The sequence below is a fragment of the Melospiza georgiana genome, chromosome 10, assembly GCF_028018845.1.
Source record: "Melospiza georgiana isolate bMelGeo1 chromosome 10, bMelGeo1.pri, whole genome shotgun sequence".
Lineage (NCBI taxonomy): Eukaryota > Metazoa > Chordata > Aves > Passeriformes > Passerellidae > Melospiza > Melospiza georgiana.
The window spans coordinates 6553799-6573458 of NC_080439.1; the positions used below are offsets into that span (position 1 = coordinate 6553799).

Consider the following 19660-nt stretch of genomic DNA (forward strand, 5'->3'; position numbering starts at 1 on the left):
CTTCTCATATTCAGCATACACAGCTGGAGAACTGTGAACATGGGTGGCAACCACCACCTGCTTTAACCTGGCATTGAACATTCCTGTGTCCAGTTCAGCACTGAAAATCTCTCACAAGATCATCAGCAAGGTCAGGACTCCTAGACCTGGGTATCTCCAACCAGACTCTTATGTCTCTGGAACTGCTGTGTCACCCCACTTACAAATCAATGGCACAGGGAGACCCTTACTGAAACAGAAATATATTTCCTGTGACAATGAGAACTTTTTTTTCCCATTTCTTTTTCTGCCTTAAGGTGAATGAAGGGCACATGAAAGATGGAAGATAGGTGACACAAAAAAAATTCTTTAAATTATTCAGAAAGCAGCTATTGTTCAGTCAGCCTTGCTATCAGTCAGCGTGTAGTTGCCCACCTTGAGATTCCTGCCTAGAAAATTCAAAGTCCCCTTTGCTGCCACCAGGTCTGGGAGTAGCTTGATGTGCTATTAATACCCCATTGAGGGTAAACTGAAAAACAAATCTGGAGCCTTGAGCCCTCCAACCCACTGACTGTGTAAGGAGCAGTGGGGAAAGAGCAAAGGGAGGGTGTCCAAAAGCAGCAGCAAGTGCAGGCATGGGGAAGCACAGAGAGCAAAGGCAGCTCTGCCAGGAGCAGCATTGATTCAGAAGCAAATACCGTGCCTGTGGTCCCTCCAGATGTCCCCATCCATGGCTGGCTTGCATCAGAAACAAGCTTGCTGTCCCTCATGGTTTCAGTGAAGGCCAATGCACAAGGAGGAGAGACCAGTGGCCCATGCTATGCACAAACACTGATTTGCTGTTTGGTAAAGCAAATCTGCCATTAGTGCTGTCCTAACCCTTTCCTTCCCAGGTTCTGAGGCAGCCATAGCTGGGGTTTCACTGAGATCTGCTTTCCCCTTAATCTCTCCCAACACCATTCATTTCTGAGATGTCTCCTGAATGGTGTTTCCATGCAGAGCAAAGGGCTGTGAACCAGGTGGTACTAGAAAAACAGGCAGGAGGGGAACAAGCAATGAAAGAACTAATTCTCCACTTGCTCTGCCCCAGCCTGCCTTGGCTCCCGGGTGCCTTTCCAATTCTTCAGCCCATGTGTGCCATTGCTGCTGGCAGAGACACTTCTGTGCTGGTGGCTCTTACTTTTGTCCACAAGGGACCATATTGGGATCAGCAACACCAGTGGTACAAATGTTAACAAATCTTTCTGCATCTTGACCTGGGCTGGCCATTGACCACCAAGAAGAGGCTCCAAGATCTCTGCAGGACACAAATATCTCTGAGCTGGGATTTGGTGATTCGCACAGCTTTACTGAAAACAGTAAAACAGTACAGCAGTGTTCTGTAGCATCTCTCACCACCACTCTCCCAACACTATGCTTTGGTCTCATTTCTCCTGCCCACCATTATCCCAGGTGCTGCTTACTTAGAAATCTAGACTGTGAGTCCCCACCATCTCCAAACATTATTTCGCCTTCTGACAAGCTCAGTGCACATCTGTGACTCTGCGCACACAAAGCACAGCACGGTCCCTGCACCCCCCTCGCTCTCTTTGTGCCACAGCTGCCTCAGAGAGTTTTAGGAACTTTCAGCCTCCAATCGCTCCTTCCAGCGAGTGCTGCGCCAGCCCAGCCTGCGGCGGGGGCGGATGCTGCCGGCTCCTCTCGCCGCTCGCCACAGCCACGGCACCTTCCGTGCCCGGCAGGGATTCTCTCTCTAGTTCCAAAACAATGTGTGAAAGCCTGCTCCGCAGAAACAGCGGCCTCAGTAAGTTTAAGGATGACTGAAGCCGTTTCCTCTCCCAGGGAGGTTTAGGAACTACGGAGGGATGAATGGAGTTGGAGCTATCGCTGCTGCGTTCCTAGCGGCCATCCTATTACAGCCCTGAACAAAAGCAGCAATGGCATGTCTAGCCTAGGTTCATAAACCCCACCGAGTGCTTGCCTAAAAGCACTACGGAACAGCCTTAAGTCAGCTGCAGAAAACTAATTTCAAGCATAGCTGTCTAGTGTGCCTGTCATTCCTATTATCCCTCCAAACTATTTCAGACATTTTGAGCAGCGAGTGCTAAGCGATGAGTTAGCAGGGGTTGTGACATTAATGCTCCAGAAAGGTTCCAGCACCGGGAGGGAGCGATGACAGCGCTTCACGAGCGGTGGCAGTTCGGAGGGTTCCGCTGGATCTCTGTTTGTCAATAATCGGGAGGAAGATGTGACGGCTCTCGGAGGTAGGATTCGCTCGGGGGACAAAGGGAGCTGTTGCTGCTCGGTCGGGGCTCGGCTCCCCGCAGGTGCGGTCGCTGCCATGGGGGGACAGCCGGGATGGAAATGCTGAGCATAGCCCTGTGTTTTATGGCAGAAATGCCCCGAGGATAAACTGGCTCAAGCCTCGCTGCCTGCTGAGTGTGCATTCCACGTTGCTCTTCCCGCGGAGTAAAATGCATAGAGGTCATGCAAGAAAACACTTTGCTCCTTTTCCTGCCAGCCAGCCCGGCTGGTTCTGAGATGGGGAAGCTGCCCTAAAATGAGAGGGGGAGAGGAAAGCGATGGAGCCTGTGAGAGGAGGGAGACGTGCTATTAACGTGTAAAATGTGTCTGGAGGGCCACCGATGTCATTTGAAAGGGGGAAAGCATTCGCGGGGGAAGGTGGTGGGAGGAATTTTCCGGGTGAGGGACTCCTTGGGTTATAACCTATTGCAAAAGAAGGCGTGATGTGCCCATCCATTTTGCATAATCAAAGCTTTCTCTGCGCCGTTGGCATTGTTTTGCTGGACGAGAAATGTAGTTTCGGGCAGAAAAAGGCACGATTTCCTCCCGTGTCACTGCCAGCCCCCTGACACCCTCCTCCCCCTGAGAAAGCAGCGTGGGGAAGGATGCACACAGCGTTCAGCTGGATGCTGAAAGGGCTGTGAGCAGGGGCTGAGGGGGAGAATCAGCACTCACTGGGATAACAGGAAGGCTTGCCCTGGAAAAACCTTGTTTCTTCCCAGCCAGAAGTCCAAGAGGTGATAGCAAAGTTAGAAGCCTCATGCACTTTTTTATGTTGTGCCAGTTTAGCATCACTAGACAAGAAAATGTCCAAAAATCAGAGTCAGGTCTGCGTGGCCAGACAGGGCAGTGGGATCTGCATGGGGTCCTGGGCATGGCTGAGTTCCTGTTTTTGTGTGTGTGACCCTCACCAGGATGAGCAGCAGGAACATAATGAATGAAAATCATATTTCCATGCATATGCAGAGCCCTTATCATTCGGCGTGCCTGATCTGAGTGTGATGTTCCCTGGGTTGATGAATTGTTTCTACTTGTTCATTAAAGTTTCATTCCCAAACAACAGAGGGACTTCAGAGTGAGTGGTATTTAGTAACAATAAAATGTTCTGCTTGTGGAAATGCTTCTCACAGGACCCATTAAAAATGCACGTAAAGAAGCTGAGAGTCATTTCTTGCAGCAAGAGGTATGGAGTCACTTGCTGTGCTAAATTTTCAAATTAAGGTTATGATACCATTTTAAATCTACTTTAATGTGGATGTCACTAAGGATACTTTACAATACTGTTGCCAAAAACTCACAGCTTCAAGAATTCTGTTAGACTGGTTGTTTTCATTAAATTTTCATCAGAAAAAGGATTCCTATATAGCAGAGACTTACCAAGTAATTTGAATTTACTCATCCTAACTAATGTTCTCTTTAAGGACAACTTCAGTGTGCTATATTGCATAGTAAATAGGTTGGGATGTAATTCTGTTTAAAACAAAACACCAACGACAATTTAAAAACAAAAGCGCTTTCAGTCTAAGTGAATACTGCTTGTGCCAAAAAGAAGCAATATTGGATCAGAAATTGGTAAGAATTCCTTTTAAGAAACATAAATATTCCCCATTTGATCCAAGCAAGAACTTTTCAGTTAACTGCATTACTTTGCATTGCAAATCTGGGGGGAAATAATTTCAACCTATATTATGTACTCTACTGAGTACATAAAGATAACACTGAAAACTTTCTTCCAAAGAAATTGTTGTAGCAGTTTGCATTATGGATCAAAGAGTTATTACACAGAGATATGAGATCTGTGCCAGAAATGAGCAATGCATGTGGAAATCAGGTATATGGCTTTTCTTCTCCATCTCACTTTTGTCCAGAAGCTTAGACAATTCTAGTTTGTTTTTTTTTTTACTGCAGTGCCTCTCTGAGAGGAGGGTCTGAAGGGGTAAAACCACAAGGAGATGGGAGACTGTGTTAAACCTGTGCTCAGATTTCTCTGGGAGACTTGGGCAAACCCCTCGGCATCTCTGGGAAATGGGCAGTGCATCGAGGCTAAGGTGGTAATGATGCAATGGAAATACAGACAGGGGTGCTCAGGGAATGGGGCTGAGCACAGGGCTCCAGGCAGGGCAAAATGCAAAGCCAAACTGTGTAGCAGAAGGATGTCAATGTTTCAGGCATTTTCAAGTGTAAAATATGACACAAGGCAAATCCCATGATTCAAAACTAAATCTGCTCTCAAAACTATCCCAGACCATTTGGCCACTTAGAAAAACTTCTGCCAGGACCAAATACCCATTCATCTGAGAGCCTGACAGAAATGACTCCAAATCTCCCATCGTTCCATCAATGGGCAGCAGACAGTGGAGGAAACTACATCAGATTGATTCACTGTGCTGAGGAAGGATTTCCCTGCTTTCTTCAGAAGCTCAATGAATTCTTTTTGCCATGAATCTCACTTGCCCTTTCTGTTATGAATTTCCTGTGGAGGTCATGCAATTTTCTAATTTATTTATTTGATATTATTTAGGGCTTTCTTCAGCAAACAACTTCTTGGCTTCCAGATCATTTGGGAATGGCAAATGTTTGCAAATTCATACTGTGTTGCTTGGTTCAGTCCTGTGGTGTTCCTTGATTAGCTGACTTGTGCAGCTAACTGGCAGGAAAGGAATTGCAAATTTCACAACCAAGCGTTCTGTTTCATACTGGATTTCCATCACACTCAGTCAGGTTTAAAATTCATGTCTTGCAAGTATTCATACCAGCAACACATAAGCACTGAAGTGCTCCCACCAGACAGATGTGAGAGCCAGGTTAAACAGCTTTCAATTTCACATGAATATTCATGAAAAGTGTTTGGATTCCTGCAGCTCTGCTAAAATGAATAGTGGGCATCATTCATCGTGCACTGCATGGGCTGTTTTCTCCCAGCTCTTGCCACGCCCCCATGGGCTCCCCAACTCTCCAGAGCAAGCCCACAGTGCCAGTGGAAACTGTTTGTGCAGCCAGTTTAGAAGGAAAAAACACCATAATGGAAATTTCTAAATTTTCCACATTATAACCTCTCCTGTTGTGCCTGTCTTGCACATTCTGTGACATGAGAACAGCCAACAGTGAGGCAGTGAGAGCAGGAGAAAACAATGAAAGAGGGAAAAGCAAGGGTGACTGCAGAAGGAGGGATCAGTGGCACATGGAGCAGATACAGAGGAGGTGGAAATGGGAACAGCAGGAACACCTAATATACAAATACAATTTTTAACAGTGAATCTAGTGGTTTTGGGTCATTAACCTCAAGGTCTATGGTCTTACCAGACTCAGCCCAGGGCAAGCCCTGATTTGTTGCTCCCAATCCTTCCCTGTGCTCACCAAAATTGCCACCATTAAGGGGGGACAGAGTTTACTTTCTGTCATGCAGGGGACTGTTAACATGCCATGGAGATATGGAAGAGTTGTGAAAATGGCAGATGAGAAGAAAACTAACACCCAATAAATGGTTTAAAAACAGTCAAAACCACCTGGGTGAAGAATTTCTGTCAAACATATTTCCTCAAAGACAGAAAAAAATTTCAGCTGTCAAAACACCAAGCTCTTTTACTCAGAAACAAATCAAGGGGAGAAGGTTATAAACCATGAATATATTTGCCTTTTGAGATATTTTTGCACTGTTCTTATGTCATATAGGAGGAAACCTCATGTCTCCCACTGAGTGAGCTCTATTGTCCATGTACTTTATATAGAAAGTCTGGTGTGAGCTAAATCAACAGGGTTGCTAAGACTTCATAGAGGCAACCAGCAGTTACACCCCCATCAGATGGCCCCTTTTTACCTTTTCAGTGATTTTAAAGTCCAATGATCCTAGATATCCTTTTTTTATTCTAAAAATAGAAGTGGGCCTAAATTGCAAGTGCTGTGAGTCACACAGTGGAATCACTACAGGCAACACATGTGTATTCATATTCTGCCAGGGCACACATAACACCAGAATGATACTGCCTGGGGAGAGCAGGAGGATGAGAAGAATTAGAGGAACTAAAATCTGAGCAAATACAGAGAATCTTTGCTAGGACAAAAATTGACTCAATGTAATCTGGAATTAAATCCCAACTTGAAATTCCCCCTAGATTCTGTTAAAACTCCTATTATGACTTCAGATGCTTTTTCTTTCTTAATACAAAGCTATCCTGCTACCCATAAAGAATTTCCATCTCTGCTTGTGCCAAATGGGATGCCCCAGCCACCCACAGGTACCCAGCAATTGTGCCTGAATTCAGTGTTCCTCCCACTCTGTGCCACTGCCAGAAGGGTTTTGGAGAGCAGAGGAGCCCAAAGAGCATTTGTCCCACTTCCCCACTTCATTCCAGAGGCTCAGAGCTCAGTTCCTGCTTCAGCCCAAAGTGATTCATCTCTCCAAGGCTGCCATCCTGGTGGGATCCCTCCCTGTAGCCTTGTCCCTTTGTTCCTGTTTAGGTGTGACACCAAAGGAGGGACACGACAATCGCCTGCCTTAAAGAAGTGCTGCAGAAAACATCCCATATGCTTGGCTAGGTTTTATTTGTGGGCAAGCTATTTTCCACCTCAGCAGAGTGGTACTCCTCACTGACAGCCATTAGTTATTTGCAAATTTAGTTGGGCATTATAAATGTCAGGCTCCTGGGTGCATAAATAATGTTTCGGAGTAGTAACCTGAAATAAGTCAAACTAGGAAGGGTGAGAAGATCTGGAGTATGGTCCCTTTGGGACCTACTTCCACTTCTAATTAATATCTGGTACTTAAAGCATCACAGCCCATGGTTAAATCAAAGTCAGAGGGAATAAAGGAATATTAAGCCCTCCTGGAGACCTGTGTCCAGGTCCTGCTCAGTGCAGCTGCCAAACACACTGACTCCCTGGCCTCAGTCAGGAGTGTATTGGCTTTTGGGGGGACAGTTCAGGGAGCCCATCAGCCCCAGGGCTGGCATTGCCCCTTGTTCTCTTGTTGCCTTCCCATTCCCATCTAGCCACCCACTCCTGCACCTTCCAGGCTCTCCTGGCCCTCAGAGCTCATGGAACCTACTGAAAATTGTGCTTTGGTCTTGACTCACAAGGGAGTCTACAAAAAACTCCAGAGCTGGTGCAGGAGAAGCAGGAGAAGCAGGAGAAGCAGGAGAAGAGCAGAGTCCTGGCACAGCTGAGCACCCCTGAATTGCTCTGCCTCAATGACCTGCAGAAAGAGGCTCCAGCCAGGCACAGGCTGACCACAGCAATGTGTGCAGAGCCCAGGGCTGCCTGGCTGAAGGGCAGAGAAGGACAGCACTGTGTCTGCACTCGCTGCTCTTTGATCCTCAGGGCCCATCTGGTTATTGATGAGCCATTTGTAAGCTTATATGTGGAATTCCAGAGCTGCTGTTGTGCTGATAGGGAAAGAATTGATTCAGCTGTGAAAACCAGTCTTTGTGGAGATGTTGTTGTGGTTTGGCAAAGTTTAGCGCTCTGGAAAATAAGAGTTTTGGAAGGAAAGTCTGAGTGGAAAGCGTCACATTAACTAGGACATCTTTTTATTCTTTCAGCAAAGAATATATAGTTCAAGGCTTAGGGAGCAATAACCCATGAAGGGAATAAAGGAAGTTCATTTGTAACCATAGCCTTTTATTAACTGGAGAATATGCAAATGAAAGGTCCCTTGACTCTTGAAAACCACTCTCAGTGCTGCCTCAGGGTATATAAAAAATTTCAGATAAATTCCCCCTTTTTGTTTGATTCCATATAGCAAGTTGATCTGGGTGTCTCTCTGCTCTTTAAAAGCTTTGCTGCTCTCCTAATTATTAATTGCATGAAACACAGATCCCCTCATCTTGCCAAAAGCATTATGGGACAAACTCTCTGGATATGAAATATCCCAAGAAGTCCAAAGCAAGATCTCTTTTGGTTGAGTTTAATTAAGATGATCCAGTATTTTGTGTGCAGCTGATTTGGAAGGGTTTTGTCACAGGTAAATAAGCTTGGGGAAAAAAAATTGCTTTTATCTCTCCTTACTTTCTGTTTTAGTCATATTTCAAGTGGATTAGTATAATCTTTCCTCGGCCAAACTCCACAGCCAGTCTATTCCATCATTGTTCTAATTTTATGAAAGGAAATGGCTGAAAGCAATTAATTAAAAAACTCTTCAGAGATGCATATGTGGATGTGCTTTTTCACTAAAAACTCAAAAAAACCCTCTGCATTTTAAAACAATTTATCTGGTGCATTAAACATGATCAGGATGTCTTTGTTAGGTGCACCTACCTTTTGATATTTCCCCACATAACAATGCTTGTTGTGTAGAGATATCTGCAGTAACAGCTCAGTCAGAGAGGAGCCCCTGTTCAAGCAGGTTTGAGTTCCAGGTGGGTTTTAATTTTCTTTTTTCCTGTGTGATAAAGTTGATTGATTTCAAGTGAGGAGTCTTTCCCTGCTGGGACCTGAGCTGTCAAAAGTCATCACTGAACCTGCAAAATTCTGTCATAACACCAGAAGCCCAAACTCTGCTCCAGAACCACCAGAGTTCAGGGAAAATCCCCAGTAATTGACAAGTGAGGTGTTTTTAGCAGAGATGTTCTGCCAGAGCGAGCCATTATTTGTGCACACACAGGCACCCACCTGGGGGACAGAGCTAACACAAAGAGTAAACTCCATTGACATGAGTGAATTCATCATCACTGAGATGACACAAGAGGCTTCACACTAAAACCTTGGACCAGGCTATTCACAAACCCTTCAGATCCATCAAAAAGGCAAATTCCCACGTTGCAAAGCGTATTTGATTTCTGTGGAATCAAATAAAACCTCTGCATTTCCTTGAATTCAGGGGGAGGGATAAGTCAGAGCCCTTGACCCCAAGGCTGTGCGTGCCCTTAGTGAAACCTCTGAGCAGTGAATGCAGAGGAGTGCTGGCATCCAGAGCCAGGTGCAGAGGTGCTCCTGGCAGGGCAGGGAGAAGTTTCCTCTGCAGAGATGCTCCTGCTCTCTGGTGAGTTCTCGTCCACAGAGCCAATGCAGCAGCCCTGCTCATCTGCAGAACACTTCCCAAGCAGTTGAAATATTCCTAGGTAGGCTCCTCCCTGCTTCTTTCATTGTCAAAATTTGAAGAAAAGGTATTTTTCCACTCTTCTTTGCTTTTCAGTTCATTTATCCTCTTTTCAGCCTCCATGAAAAGATGCTGTTTGTCTACCCTTTCCACCCTCCATTCTCTTGTCTCTATTTAAAACCCTCACGTACCTAAGCCTGCTGGTCACTAGCCAGGTATCCAGATGGTATTTCTGCACCACATTGATAGGTGCCTTAGAAATAGCAGGGAGAGAGGGGGGAAAAACATCACTGAAGACTTCAGATGCTCTTTTTTGATACATGGCAATTGTAGATCTAATTAGCCAGTCCCATCCTTTTGAGAAGCTGGGGAAGCAACAGCAGCTGCAGTCCCACAGAGCAAACACACCAGGACACGTCTCTCACTGTCAGGTTTCAGCTTTCCCCTCAGAGCAGTGTCAGACAATGTCCATCTGTCCATCCTTCTTCTGTGAGAGACACGAGGTTCTGTCAGGGCTCCCAGGTTTGTCTCAGAGCCCATCACCCTCAGCACCGCTGCACTGTGTCAACTGCTGTTATACAGACAACTGCTTTCCAGAATAAAGAGCAAACACTGCTCACCTTAATTGCATGAGCATCCCTCTGGCAGTAATCAGGCTAATTGCTTCAGTCAGGCCAGCAGGACTTGGCTCTAAATCAACCACCAAAATGATTATAGCATAAGTGCAGGAGTTCCTTTACAACTCCAAGGCCCACTTGTTAAACATTATTTACACCTCAGAAACACTGGTTCACTCTTCCATTTTATCAGGAGAAAGGCAGAAAGGTGCCAGAAGCACCTGTGGGAGTGGGGGTTGAGCCCACCCCAAATGCAATGACAGGGCAGACAGGTTTCCTTCCCCTTTGCTGAAAAGCCATGAGAAGTGTGCCCAGGGGAGCTCCCAGTTTCATGTCTGGGAATCCCAACATTCCTCCCAGGAATGGCACAAAACTGCAGAGCAAGCTGCCAAGAAGGGAACCATCATTGCCTGAATCTGCTGTAGCTGCATGTCTGACTTACACCTTAAAGCATGAGATAGCATATCCTTGATTTAGCTTGCCCAATAAAATGGATAGATGCTCTCTAGCTAGGAATTTCTAGGGGTTATCTAAAATCCTATTAAGCAATTGGTGCGCATCCTGTGGCAAATATTTTAGCGCAACAGAGAAGTTCCGGCAGGTTCATTTTAGCAGTTTGTGCTGGAGGGGACAGGCAGTGAAAACCCCCAGAGCCAGCTGGTACCCTGTGCTGGCCATTCCCAAACCAAGGGAGCTGGGAGAGGACCTGACTGGAGAGGCTGAAAATCCCATTTCCACCAAGAGGTACATGGGAGAGAACCAACTTTTGAGGGTGAGATCTTCAGCCTGTGTTTTAGAGAGTTGTGCCTTTTAAAATGGACATTTTGGCTGTTTCCATGTCTCAGGAAGAGTCCAGGCTGGGCTGTAATTTTTGGCCTGTCCCCAGTGCAGAGTGTGACCCACAGTGGGATCAGGAGCTGCCCTGAGCTCTGAGGCTCTGAATTAAAATCCCCATGGTTTATAGAGTTAAAGGGCCCTGAGGGTTGGGGTGCAGGTGAGCAGGGGGACAGGGGGACCACGTTCAGCACTTACAACCTGCCTTGGTCCTGCTGAGCTGCTCAAATCTCCTAGGGCAGCTAAAGCTTTTTTCTAAGCAGTTCCAGGCTGCTGCCTCCCCTCTTACAAAAATCTTTACACGTCTCTAATCATTTTTACTGTCAATCTCCGCACTCTTTTTATAACCATTTAAGACTTTATGAGATAGGATGACCAGAAATGAAAAAAGATTCTGAGGATAGAGCATGCAATTGATTTATGTTAATGGCACTGTAATAATATTTTCAGTGTTTGATTTCTTTTTCATTCTGTACACAGCTAAAATGATGATTACTTTTCTATACATCTTTCATTTATTGAACCACCACTTATGTTGGGCTCCACAAATTTGTTCTCAGGTCTGTTTCCAAAGCATTTAAAATATAATTAATTTAAAATCTGCCAACACATAAGAAGTTGAGGTGATTCTCTGCAATCAATCTTACTCAGATTCATCAATGAATTTCACCAGCTGTCAGGCTTCTTGTGCATTTGTCTTTGTAAAGCTCCTCTGACTTCACCAGCTTTGACACACTTAACAACTGTTAATGCTAAAAAAAACTCCCACTCTGTAATTTCTATTGAACCACACCATCAGCCTTAGAAGTCCCCCAGATGAGCATGAATAAATATCATAGTCACCTGTGACAGCATCTTCAATGATTTTAACATTTTTTGCAGCGATATCTTTCATCTCTTATGCATAACTCAGAGATACAAAAGTGAAGTGTGCCAAGATATGTTGGAGTTTATAAAGGGAATCAGAGAATAAATGTTGTTGCTTAATTTTGCTTTCATAGTAGATTCTGTCTTGAAATATTAGGTGTCAAATCACCTTACCCTAAAAGGATTAGAATATGAAAAGCACCTCTCAATGATGGGGGAATAAACCCTGACTATTTTTGTGATGGAGTTTGATAACCCAGCAGAAGGGATTACACAGGACAGTGTCAACAATAGCCAGAGAGTGAGCACAAATAGGATTTTAATCTTGTTTGTCAGCTAAAGATGAACAAAAACCAGCCCAATTCCCATCTCAAAGTTGATACAAAATCCAACGCAAGTATTTCATCAGAGGCCTGACAAAGCCACTTGCCTTTCTTCTATTTATTACAAGGTGGCTGTGGCCCTGCCTTATTCTGACTGGTGGGAGACACAAATACAATATCACAAATTTGTGATCTGTTGGAAGCTGGAAACACCAACAATAAAAACATTTTATCTTCAAAAGGCTGCCAAAATTAAGGGCAACATTTTTCAAAGCAGCTCATCATCACGAGTGCCTTCAGACCTCCCTGGGAAACAGCTGAGAGCAGGGCACTGGTCTTTCATCCCCAGCCTACAAAGCAGCTAACAGCCTTCACACCTTCCCTGCAGGCTGAGATGTGGGCAGGGAATTTTATGTTCAGGGATTTCACAGTTGCAAATGGTGTGACACAAACCTGTTCTGTAGGTGTCACCTAATATCCCAAGTCTGTTTTTTGGGATGGGGCACTGGCATCCCTCACTGCTGCAAGCACATCCCCAGGCTGAGTGTGCTCAGCTGGAGAGGCTGTGCAGCAGCCCTGGCTTGCCTTCATGCATGATCCAGAGCACAGAGGAGTTTCTCAAACAGCAAGCACAATTTTAGCTAATTGCCATATTCATTATTAATGTGTGTGACACGGCAGCCAATTAAAGCCTCGTGTTGGGCCAGGTGGGAGACAAACATGGAGCCATAAAGATCAATTAAATGCATTTAGGAGGTTGCACATGAGTGCAACATGCAGCCCAAGGAGGAGCTGGGCCAGGAGCAGTGTGGAGTGTGAGCAGGGGGGCTGCACAGAGCCCAGCACCCCAACATCACACACACACATCAGCACATCCTCTCTGCCTGCCTCAGGCTCCTGCAGGCACAATTCTGAGCTCTTTGGTGTGAGCAGCAGAGGGGAATGAAGGATTGGGACAGTAGCAGTGCAAATGAATTGCCCTAACACAGGCCCTGAGTGATGATTTTGCAGCTCTCCGAGGCTGGATGGGTGATAAGTGATGCCCTGGGGTGGAGAGAGGGAGAGCAAAGATGGGCCAGGAAAGTGAAAGGTAAGGGGATAATTAATTAGAGACCAGAACATTTTCTAGCTCCTTCTCTCTGGCAATTTTTTCTGGGTTGTGTGTTTACAGCATCACAGTAACAGGGCCATCAGCTTTTCTTTCAAAGAGCTGGTTACCTGCCAGTGAATTGCACTGTATAATAGCACTAATACAGCAGAATGACATTTTCATTCATGAGATTTCATAGTAACTGCAGAAACAAACCTTCCCTCTCTGAAGCAGTGGCTGCCTTTCAGATTCTCAAGCTCTCATTTCCCAGGATAGCACTTTTCCCCTATTTCTGTGTTTTTTCATATGTTATATTTCTGACTTTCACGTGCACATGGTGGGGAAACATTGCTTATCCAAATGGAGTTCCTTTTCCTCTCTAACTCATCTTTTTAATCTATAACTGATTTTATTGCCAGACATGAAGAAACAGCTACAAGTTATATGACAGCATCTCCCCAGCTCCTGAGATTTCAGATGTGTCTCATGCTTGTGGTATCTCTTTCACTAAATCTGTGTGAATAAGACAGAATATGTTGTAAAAGGAGCATTTTATCATAAATTAACCCTCATTTATTCATTCAGATTCTAGAGATACTGTCAAATTACTTCACCTTCTGCTAACTCCTGGTTGTATTTACTCTCTATCCTCACAATTGAAAAATCAAATTAACAGGCTGTTATGTGTGAAAAGTAGTTTTTACTGTAAGAAAATGAAACATAAAAATAAATGCTGAAACCAATAAACTTCAGAAAAAGCAAAGCTACAGCTGTCATCCTTATCATCGAGAGTGGCAGCAGCATCACAGCTAAAACTGAAAATCCTCAAATTCAATGTTCCACGATGCCAGGTGCTGACTGCACCAGCCCACAGGAGGAACTGACCCCTCCTCAGTGAAGGGTGTGTGTTTCAGCTGAAAAGGTGTCAGAAGAGGCATTGTATTTTCTTATTTGAAGGCAGATAACAAAGGCACAAAAAAATTGCCTGTATTGTACCAAAACACAGAGGAAGCCTAAAACAAAGTTAGCAGTCAGTCTCCCAAACCCCAGTACAATGACAAACCCCAGCTGATGTCTCCTATATTCATGGAATTGTGCCCATTTTTGCTTTATTCTCCTGGGTCAGGGCACCTGGTGTAAGAGCTGCCACCCAAGTAAAAAAAATGCTCTGCTAGATGCAATTCTGCCTTCTGAGGAAGCTACAAGAAATTCCTTAATTGGTAAACACAGGATAATCTATGCCAACAGTGGTCTTACCCTGACAGAGATTGACTTTAAGCCCTGAAGCATGAATTTCTATGGAGTTCCAAAATTTAATTTGTTAGTGCTAAATATTATTACCCAAAGCTCTCTCAGCTCACAGATGTGTCCATCCCATCTCAGAATTGCACTCCCATGCTGAACCATTCTGTCACCTCTTTAATTAGCACAATTACCTGTGATGGACATTAGAGATCACGTGAAACCCAGAGGTTTGTTGGTTAATTAGTACCACAGGTTAATGAAGGAGGAGAACAGAGAGGAGCACACAGATTTTTGACTGGTTCCAGTATTCACAAGTGAGATTATAGAGGAAGGTAAATAACACTGAAATGCTGCCAGCCTCATTTCCCTGGATTTCTGAATTGCTTCCCCTTTGCTGTTTCCATGCCAAGCTTTGAATTGCCTTGTGCCCAACTTCATACAAACAAATTTGCAGAAAATTCCTTTCAAAGTCTGACTTAACACTAATACAAGCAACAACCAAATGTGAAAATAGTGTTTGAGCAGTTGGGCTATGGCTGCTCTTTCTGTGATCACTTAAATGTGGAAGAGAAACAATAAAGCCAGCTTTGCTTTTATCTCATCACAACTAATCCCTGGATTTTGCGTAAACAGATACCAAATGCACCTAAACCTCTTAATCAGCTGCTTTTTTTTTTTTTTTTTCCAAGCACACAAAACAAAACCTAGCTTTGGGGTAGGAAGAAAAGGAAAACTTTGTTGTGTCCTCACAGGAATATTTGAACTCTCTTTTCAAGGGTCATTTTCCCTATTACAGCTCCCAGAAAATACATAATGCTGCAGTGGAGATGAACTGCATCAGGCAGCTGAAGGAGATCTGTGACAACAAACCCACATGGAAAACCCACTATTTTTATATGCACATTTATAAAGTTTTTATCAAACTGCTGGGAACCAAAACATTTGTTTTCCCTCAAATAACTGAACTTGCAGGGATGCCCAAAGCAATTCAGTGCTGAGCAGGGGAGGTGTGCAGGTGGCCACAGGCAGCAGGAGCAGCTCCTGGAGCATCCCACCACAGCTGCTCGCACTGGGACCATCCCCTCCTGGGGAGAGGTGAGGCTGGCCAGAGAGCTGCAGGCAATTAGAGTAATTAACCCAGCTGGAAGGCCATTCCAGGCTGCTGTTAGTGAGACAGGAAGGGGAAGGAAGGGGACCATGAGTCCAGAGTCTGTGTTTCTCCATCTTGAGTGACTTGACAGAAATATCAGTGGGAGCATCATTCCCTTTCCTGTGCTAAGGAAAAACCCCCCAGGGTGGAGTCACCCATCCTATTGCCCTCACCTCTGAGTGATGATTATCATTATTAATGAGTGCTCATTACCACTCCCTCTCCAGCTCCTCCAAAAATCCCAGGTGATCCTTTGACCCCTCTGCTGCGTCCCATGGTCTCACCAGGAGCTTTCCTGCCCCCCAAGCTGTGAGGGGTATTCACTGCACAAGAAGATGGCCAAGGCCACGAACATGTTTTCTCTTAGGTGTCTCATTAGCGACATACAGATGTAAAATAAAAGTAAAAATGAGGCAAGGATTGAGGCAGAACTGTGGAGGTTCAGGGATATCCTGCCCAAGGGGAGGCAGGGGCAGCTCCCAGCCATGCTCCACAGATGAGTGCAGCACTTCCCAAACCTTTTCCCTTCCGCTGCCCAGCCTGAAACAAAGCCGTGTGCCATTTACCCCAATGGCAGCTGCAACTTATTTGGGGACAGCCCAGTTTTTCAGATTTGCAGTTTCACTCATGGATATTTTGCTGTTCTGTAAACAGGTAACAAGTTCAGGTCAGGCCAGGGCAGCTTCCTTCTCTCAGTAAAACTCTCCTTGCTCTTGGTCTCAGCCTTGGCAGAGGAGCACCAGAGGCAGTAACTCAGTTATCTCTGCCCTACAAGATACACAGAACTCCCCAAAATTTGTGGGTTTTTGTTCAGGAGAACAAATACAGCACAATTTTCTTCCTCTCAGGTAGTAATTGGACTGTGCTATACAGCTTTTAAAAAACAACAAACCATCCAGGCAAATCCCCAGAAGAGCCTTTTCCAGCTTCTTCTTCACTGTTAGACGTGTGAGCAGCACAACTCTGAGCTGAGCTCTGCCCTGCCCTGCCTCTGGCTGGGATGGAGCCCAGCTGGGCAGCCAGGGGTGCCCTGCACTGGCCACTTGTCACACCCCAGCTTTGCCACAGCCATGGCTCTGCACTCCAGCAGGTAATGGCTGTGGGTAGTGCAATCCATGCCCCTGCTGCCAGGGCAGCCCTGGTCACTGCCCCAGCCAGCCAAGAGCTCCCAGCTCCTGCTCTGGCGCTCTCTTCCAGAGACAAGGGTAAAAGCAGAAGAAACAAGAGTAAAAGCAGATCCCTTGTGTAGAATTACCCCTCTCTCCTTCCACCCCCTTTTCCCTCCTTGTGTCCTTCCCCTGACCACAGTGAGTGATCTTTAGCAGCACATGCCCCATGGAGATGGCTGGACATTTATAGTGCCACTCAAGTTAAGTTAATGCCTTTAATCTTTCAGAACAATTTGCCTCACCAGCTGTTCACTATCAGAGTTTGCTCCAGTTAAGATTCTCCAGCATCTAAAAGTCTAAAAAATGCAGTGCACTTCAGACCTGCTCTTTTGCTCTCATTAATCCCAGCTAGCAGTGGCATATACAACTGTTTGCAGTCCCTCCAAAGTTTTAGAGAAGGTGATAAAGCACAGAGGTAAGCCTACAGGGTAAGCCAAGTCTAAGGACCAAAGAATCCCAAAGGCCACTTTTAGGCAGTACCATGTCAATACATAGAACACAGATGCAGAGGATGGGGCTGGGCAGCCAAATATTTCCTGGTTTTTGGGCAGCAGCCTTTCCTGCCCAGCCAGCACCTTGAAGCTGACCAGCAAGGAGCACGAGTCCCTAGTGCTGAGGCTGTCCATACAAGAATAGCTGCAAATACAGAACAGCCAGAAAATGGAGTTGGAGGCATGAAAATGTCAGTTCAGAACTCAGCGGGGAAAAAAGAAAAAGTGTAAATCGCTCATTTTTAAGGACATGACTAGTCACACTAAGAAATGCATTTAAAGTTAAATTATCTCGACTACAGCAGAGAAAGGTCAGTTAATCCTTTTACTTGGAGCACATAGCTATTCCCTAGGATGTATTTTTTTCTTGTTCCATGCAAGTTTTTGTGTCAGAGGGGTCCCAGTCTTCAACACAATTAAAAGTTATTGAATTTTCATTTGCACTGCTGCTTTGTTCTCATCTTGCTGGAGTAAATGCAGTTTTCAGCCCCTCTCCCCCACAGCATTAATTTTTCCATTGGCTTTATGGAAGCCATCAATTTACTGCCTGGCTTTTCTCATGATTTAAAAGCATCATCTCAGTAACATTGTTATCTACCAGCCATATTTCACAGATATTGGGAAAGTGGTTTATACTGATATCTTACTTAGCATCTGGCTGACAGGACAATTGCAGGGAAATATTGCCAGAGATATAAGGCCATTTTGTGATAAATAATGAGCTTTAAAGCTTAACAGGTTGTTTTCTTCAGAAGAAATCATAGCAGCTTCCCTAAGCACAAAATAGCCACTTACCATACAAAGGCTGAGATGGAAAGTGCTCCTTAATGCATTGAATAAATCCTAGAGGGTGACCAAGGAAGAGCTTTGCTCTGACCTGAAGGTTTTCATGGCTTCTTGAATTATCTAATTTGCCTGAAGTGAGTGACTGCTTCTGGGAGTATATGTTAGCTAATAATATGTTAGCTAATAATGCATTCCAGAGTTATTAAGGTTTATCATGTAAATCTTTATTTGAATGCTTTTAAAATGCATATTACTTTCTTGATAAACTATGATGGCTCCTTAGGAGCCATTAATACAAATTAGGGTGCATACCAGATGTAGTAGAAGCCTTATGAAAAGTACTGATTCCACATGCAGAGTAATCAGCTTTTAAATTATATTAAATACTGCAGCTGTAATGTTTTTTCCCCAGTCTCAGGGATCAGATCACTTCTTAAAAAACATTTTTTAGTAAATTCATTTCCTCTGATAAAAGCTCAGTTTTCAGTTGTGCAGCTACGAGATGAGAAGTTAGAGACTGGCAAATCGTGGGGAGGGGAGGACAAGCTCCTTTCATTTGTACCACTTAGAATTCCTCAGACATTGTTCATAAATAATTTCCATAATCTAAAATATGTTTTGCTTTTGATCCGAAACTTCCAATATACAAGCAGAGCAGAGTTTCTTGGTTATTATTCTCACCTCCAGGTCCTTGTATTTGGTCCCTTTTTACAGCACAGCAACCTCAGCCCTGCACAGCGAGTTCACTGTGATAACTTTATTTTCCATAGTCATGGTGGGCTTAGGTTCATTCCCCACACCACAGCACTGTTGCAAACATCATCCCCACGTGGAAAACCCTTCCCTGATGCATGTTAAATGAGTGGGATGATAGGAAGAAAAGTTGCATTGACTTCAGCTGGAGCCAGGTCAGATCACAGCATCTCACCTTGGCCTCCTTCGAGCTCCTCCAAGGCAAAATGAGGTTTTGAGCCAGGCTCTGCAAGGCAAAACCAGGGGCTGTGGAAACAAGGGATCTTATGGGGGAGTGCTGCAAACACTAGCTCAGCTATAATCACTGATGGCTTGTCTAGGGGAGATATTTGCCATGAAATAAGAAAGAGAAAAATCTGAGTAAAAGCCCCAGGGTCTTCTCCAGGTGGATAAAGTGGCCTTGTAACCATTGTAAATGTCACTAAAGCCCCCATAAATGCTCAGTTTTCAGCTGTGCAGCAAGGAGATGAGAAGTTAGAGACTGACAAATTGTGGGGAGGGGAGGACCATCAGAGACTGGTTGGCACAGGTGGGAGGATGGGTTCATTTGTGTGTTGTGACAGACAGAAAAATTGGATAAAAATTGCCTTCATACAGGAAAAAGACCTGAGGATGGGTCCTGTTTTGCTTTTCTGATGGAAAGCTCCCCAGACCTCTCCATGGAGTGTTTTTGCAGCTCCATTCCTGCATCCTGTGCTCCCATGGGGGGAGGCAAGCATCTCTCCTTCCTGGGCATGGGGCAATGTCACTTTGCAAACTTCCCCAAGGACTTGTGAAATATTGCTGGGATCAAACTAGCCATGAGAAATGGTCAAGAGAGTAACACAGAGAGCTTCTGTAGGCTCCTGGGGAGCCATAGTGTGCTGCAGCCCTCACCCATCCAACATGGCCAGCTAAATCAACCAGGGTACAAAGCCAGAGAGAAATCTCTTTCTGTTTGGCAAACACTGCTTCCGATCACCAGTTACAATTTTTGCAAGCTTCTGTAGTGTCAAAACTTGGTGCCAATTATGCATTTG

The 19660-nt window shown here is 44.9% G+C and overlaps 1 protein-coding gene across 1 annotated transcript in view; it reads left to right on the plus strand.

Moving 5' to 3' along the window:
• Positions 1–1724: 1724 nt before the first annotated feature.
• The window catches only part of LOC131087616 (calcium-activated potassium channel subunit beta-2), a 93908-nt gene continuing 75972 nt past the window's right edge, over positions 1725–19660 (plus strand). Inside the window, exon 1 of the mRNA XM_058031397.1 lies at positions 1725–2243. The gene's annotated coding sequence lies outside the window, so the exon portion shown is untranslated. The remainder of the gene's footprint in view (positions 2244–19660) is intronic.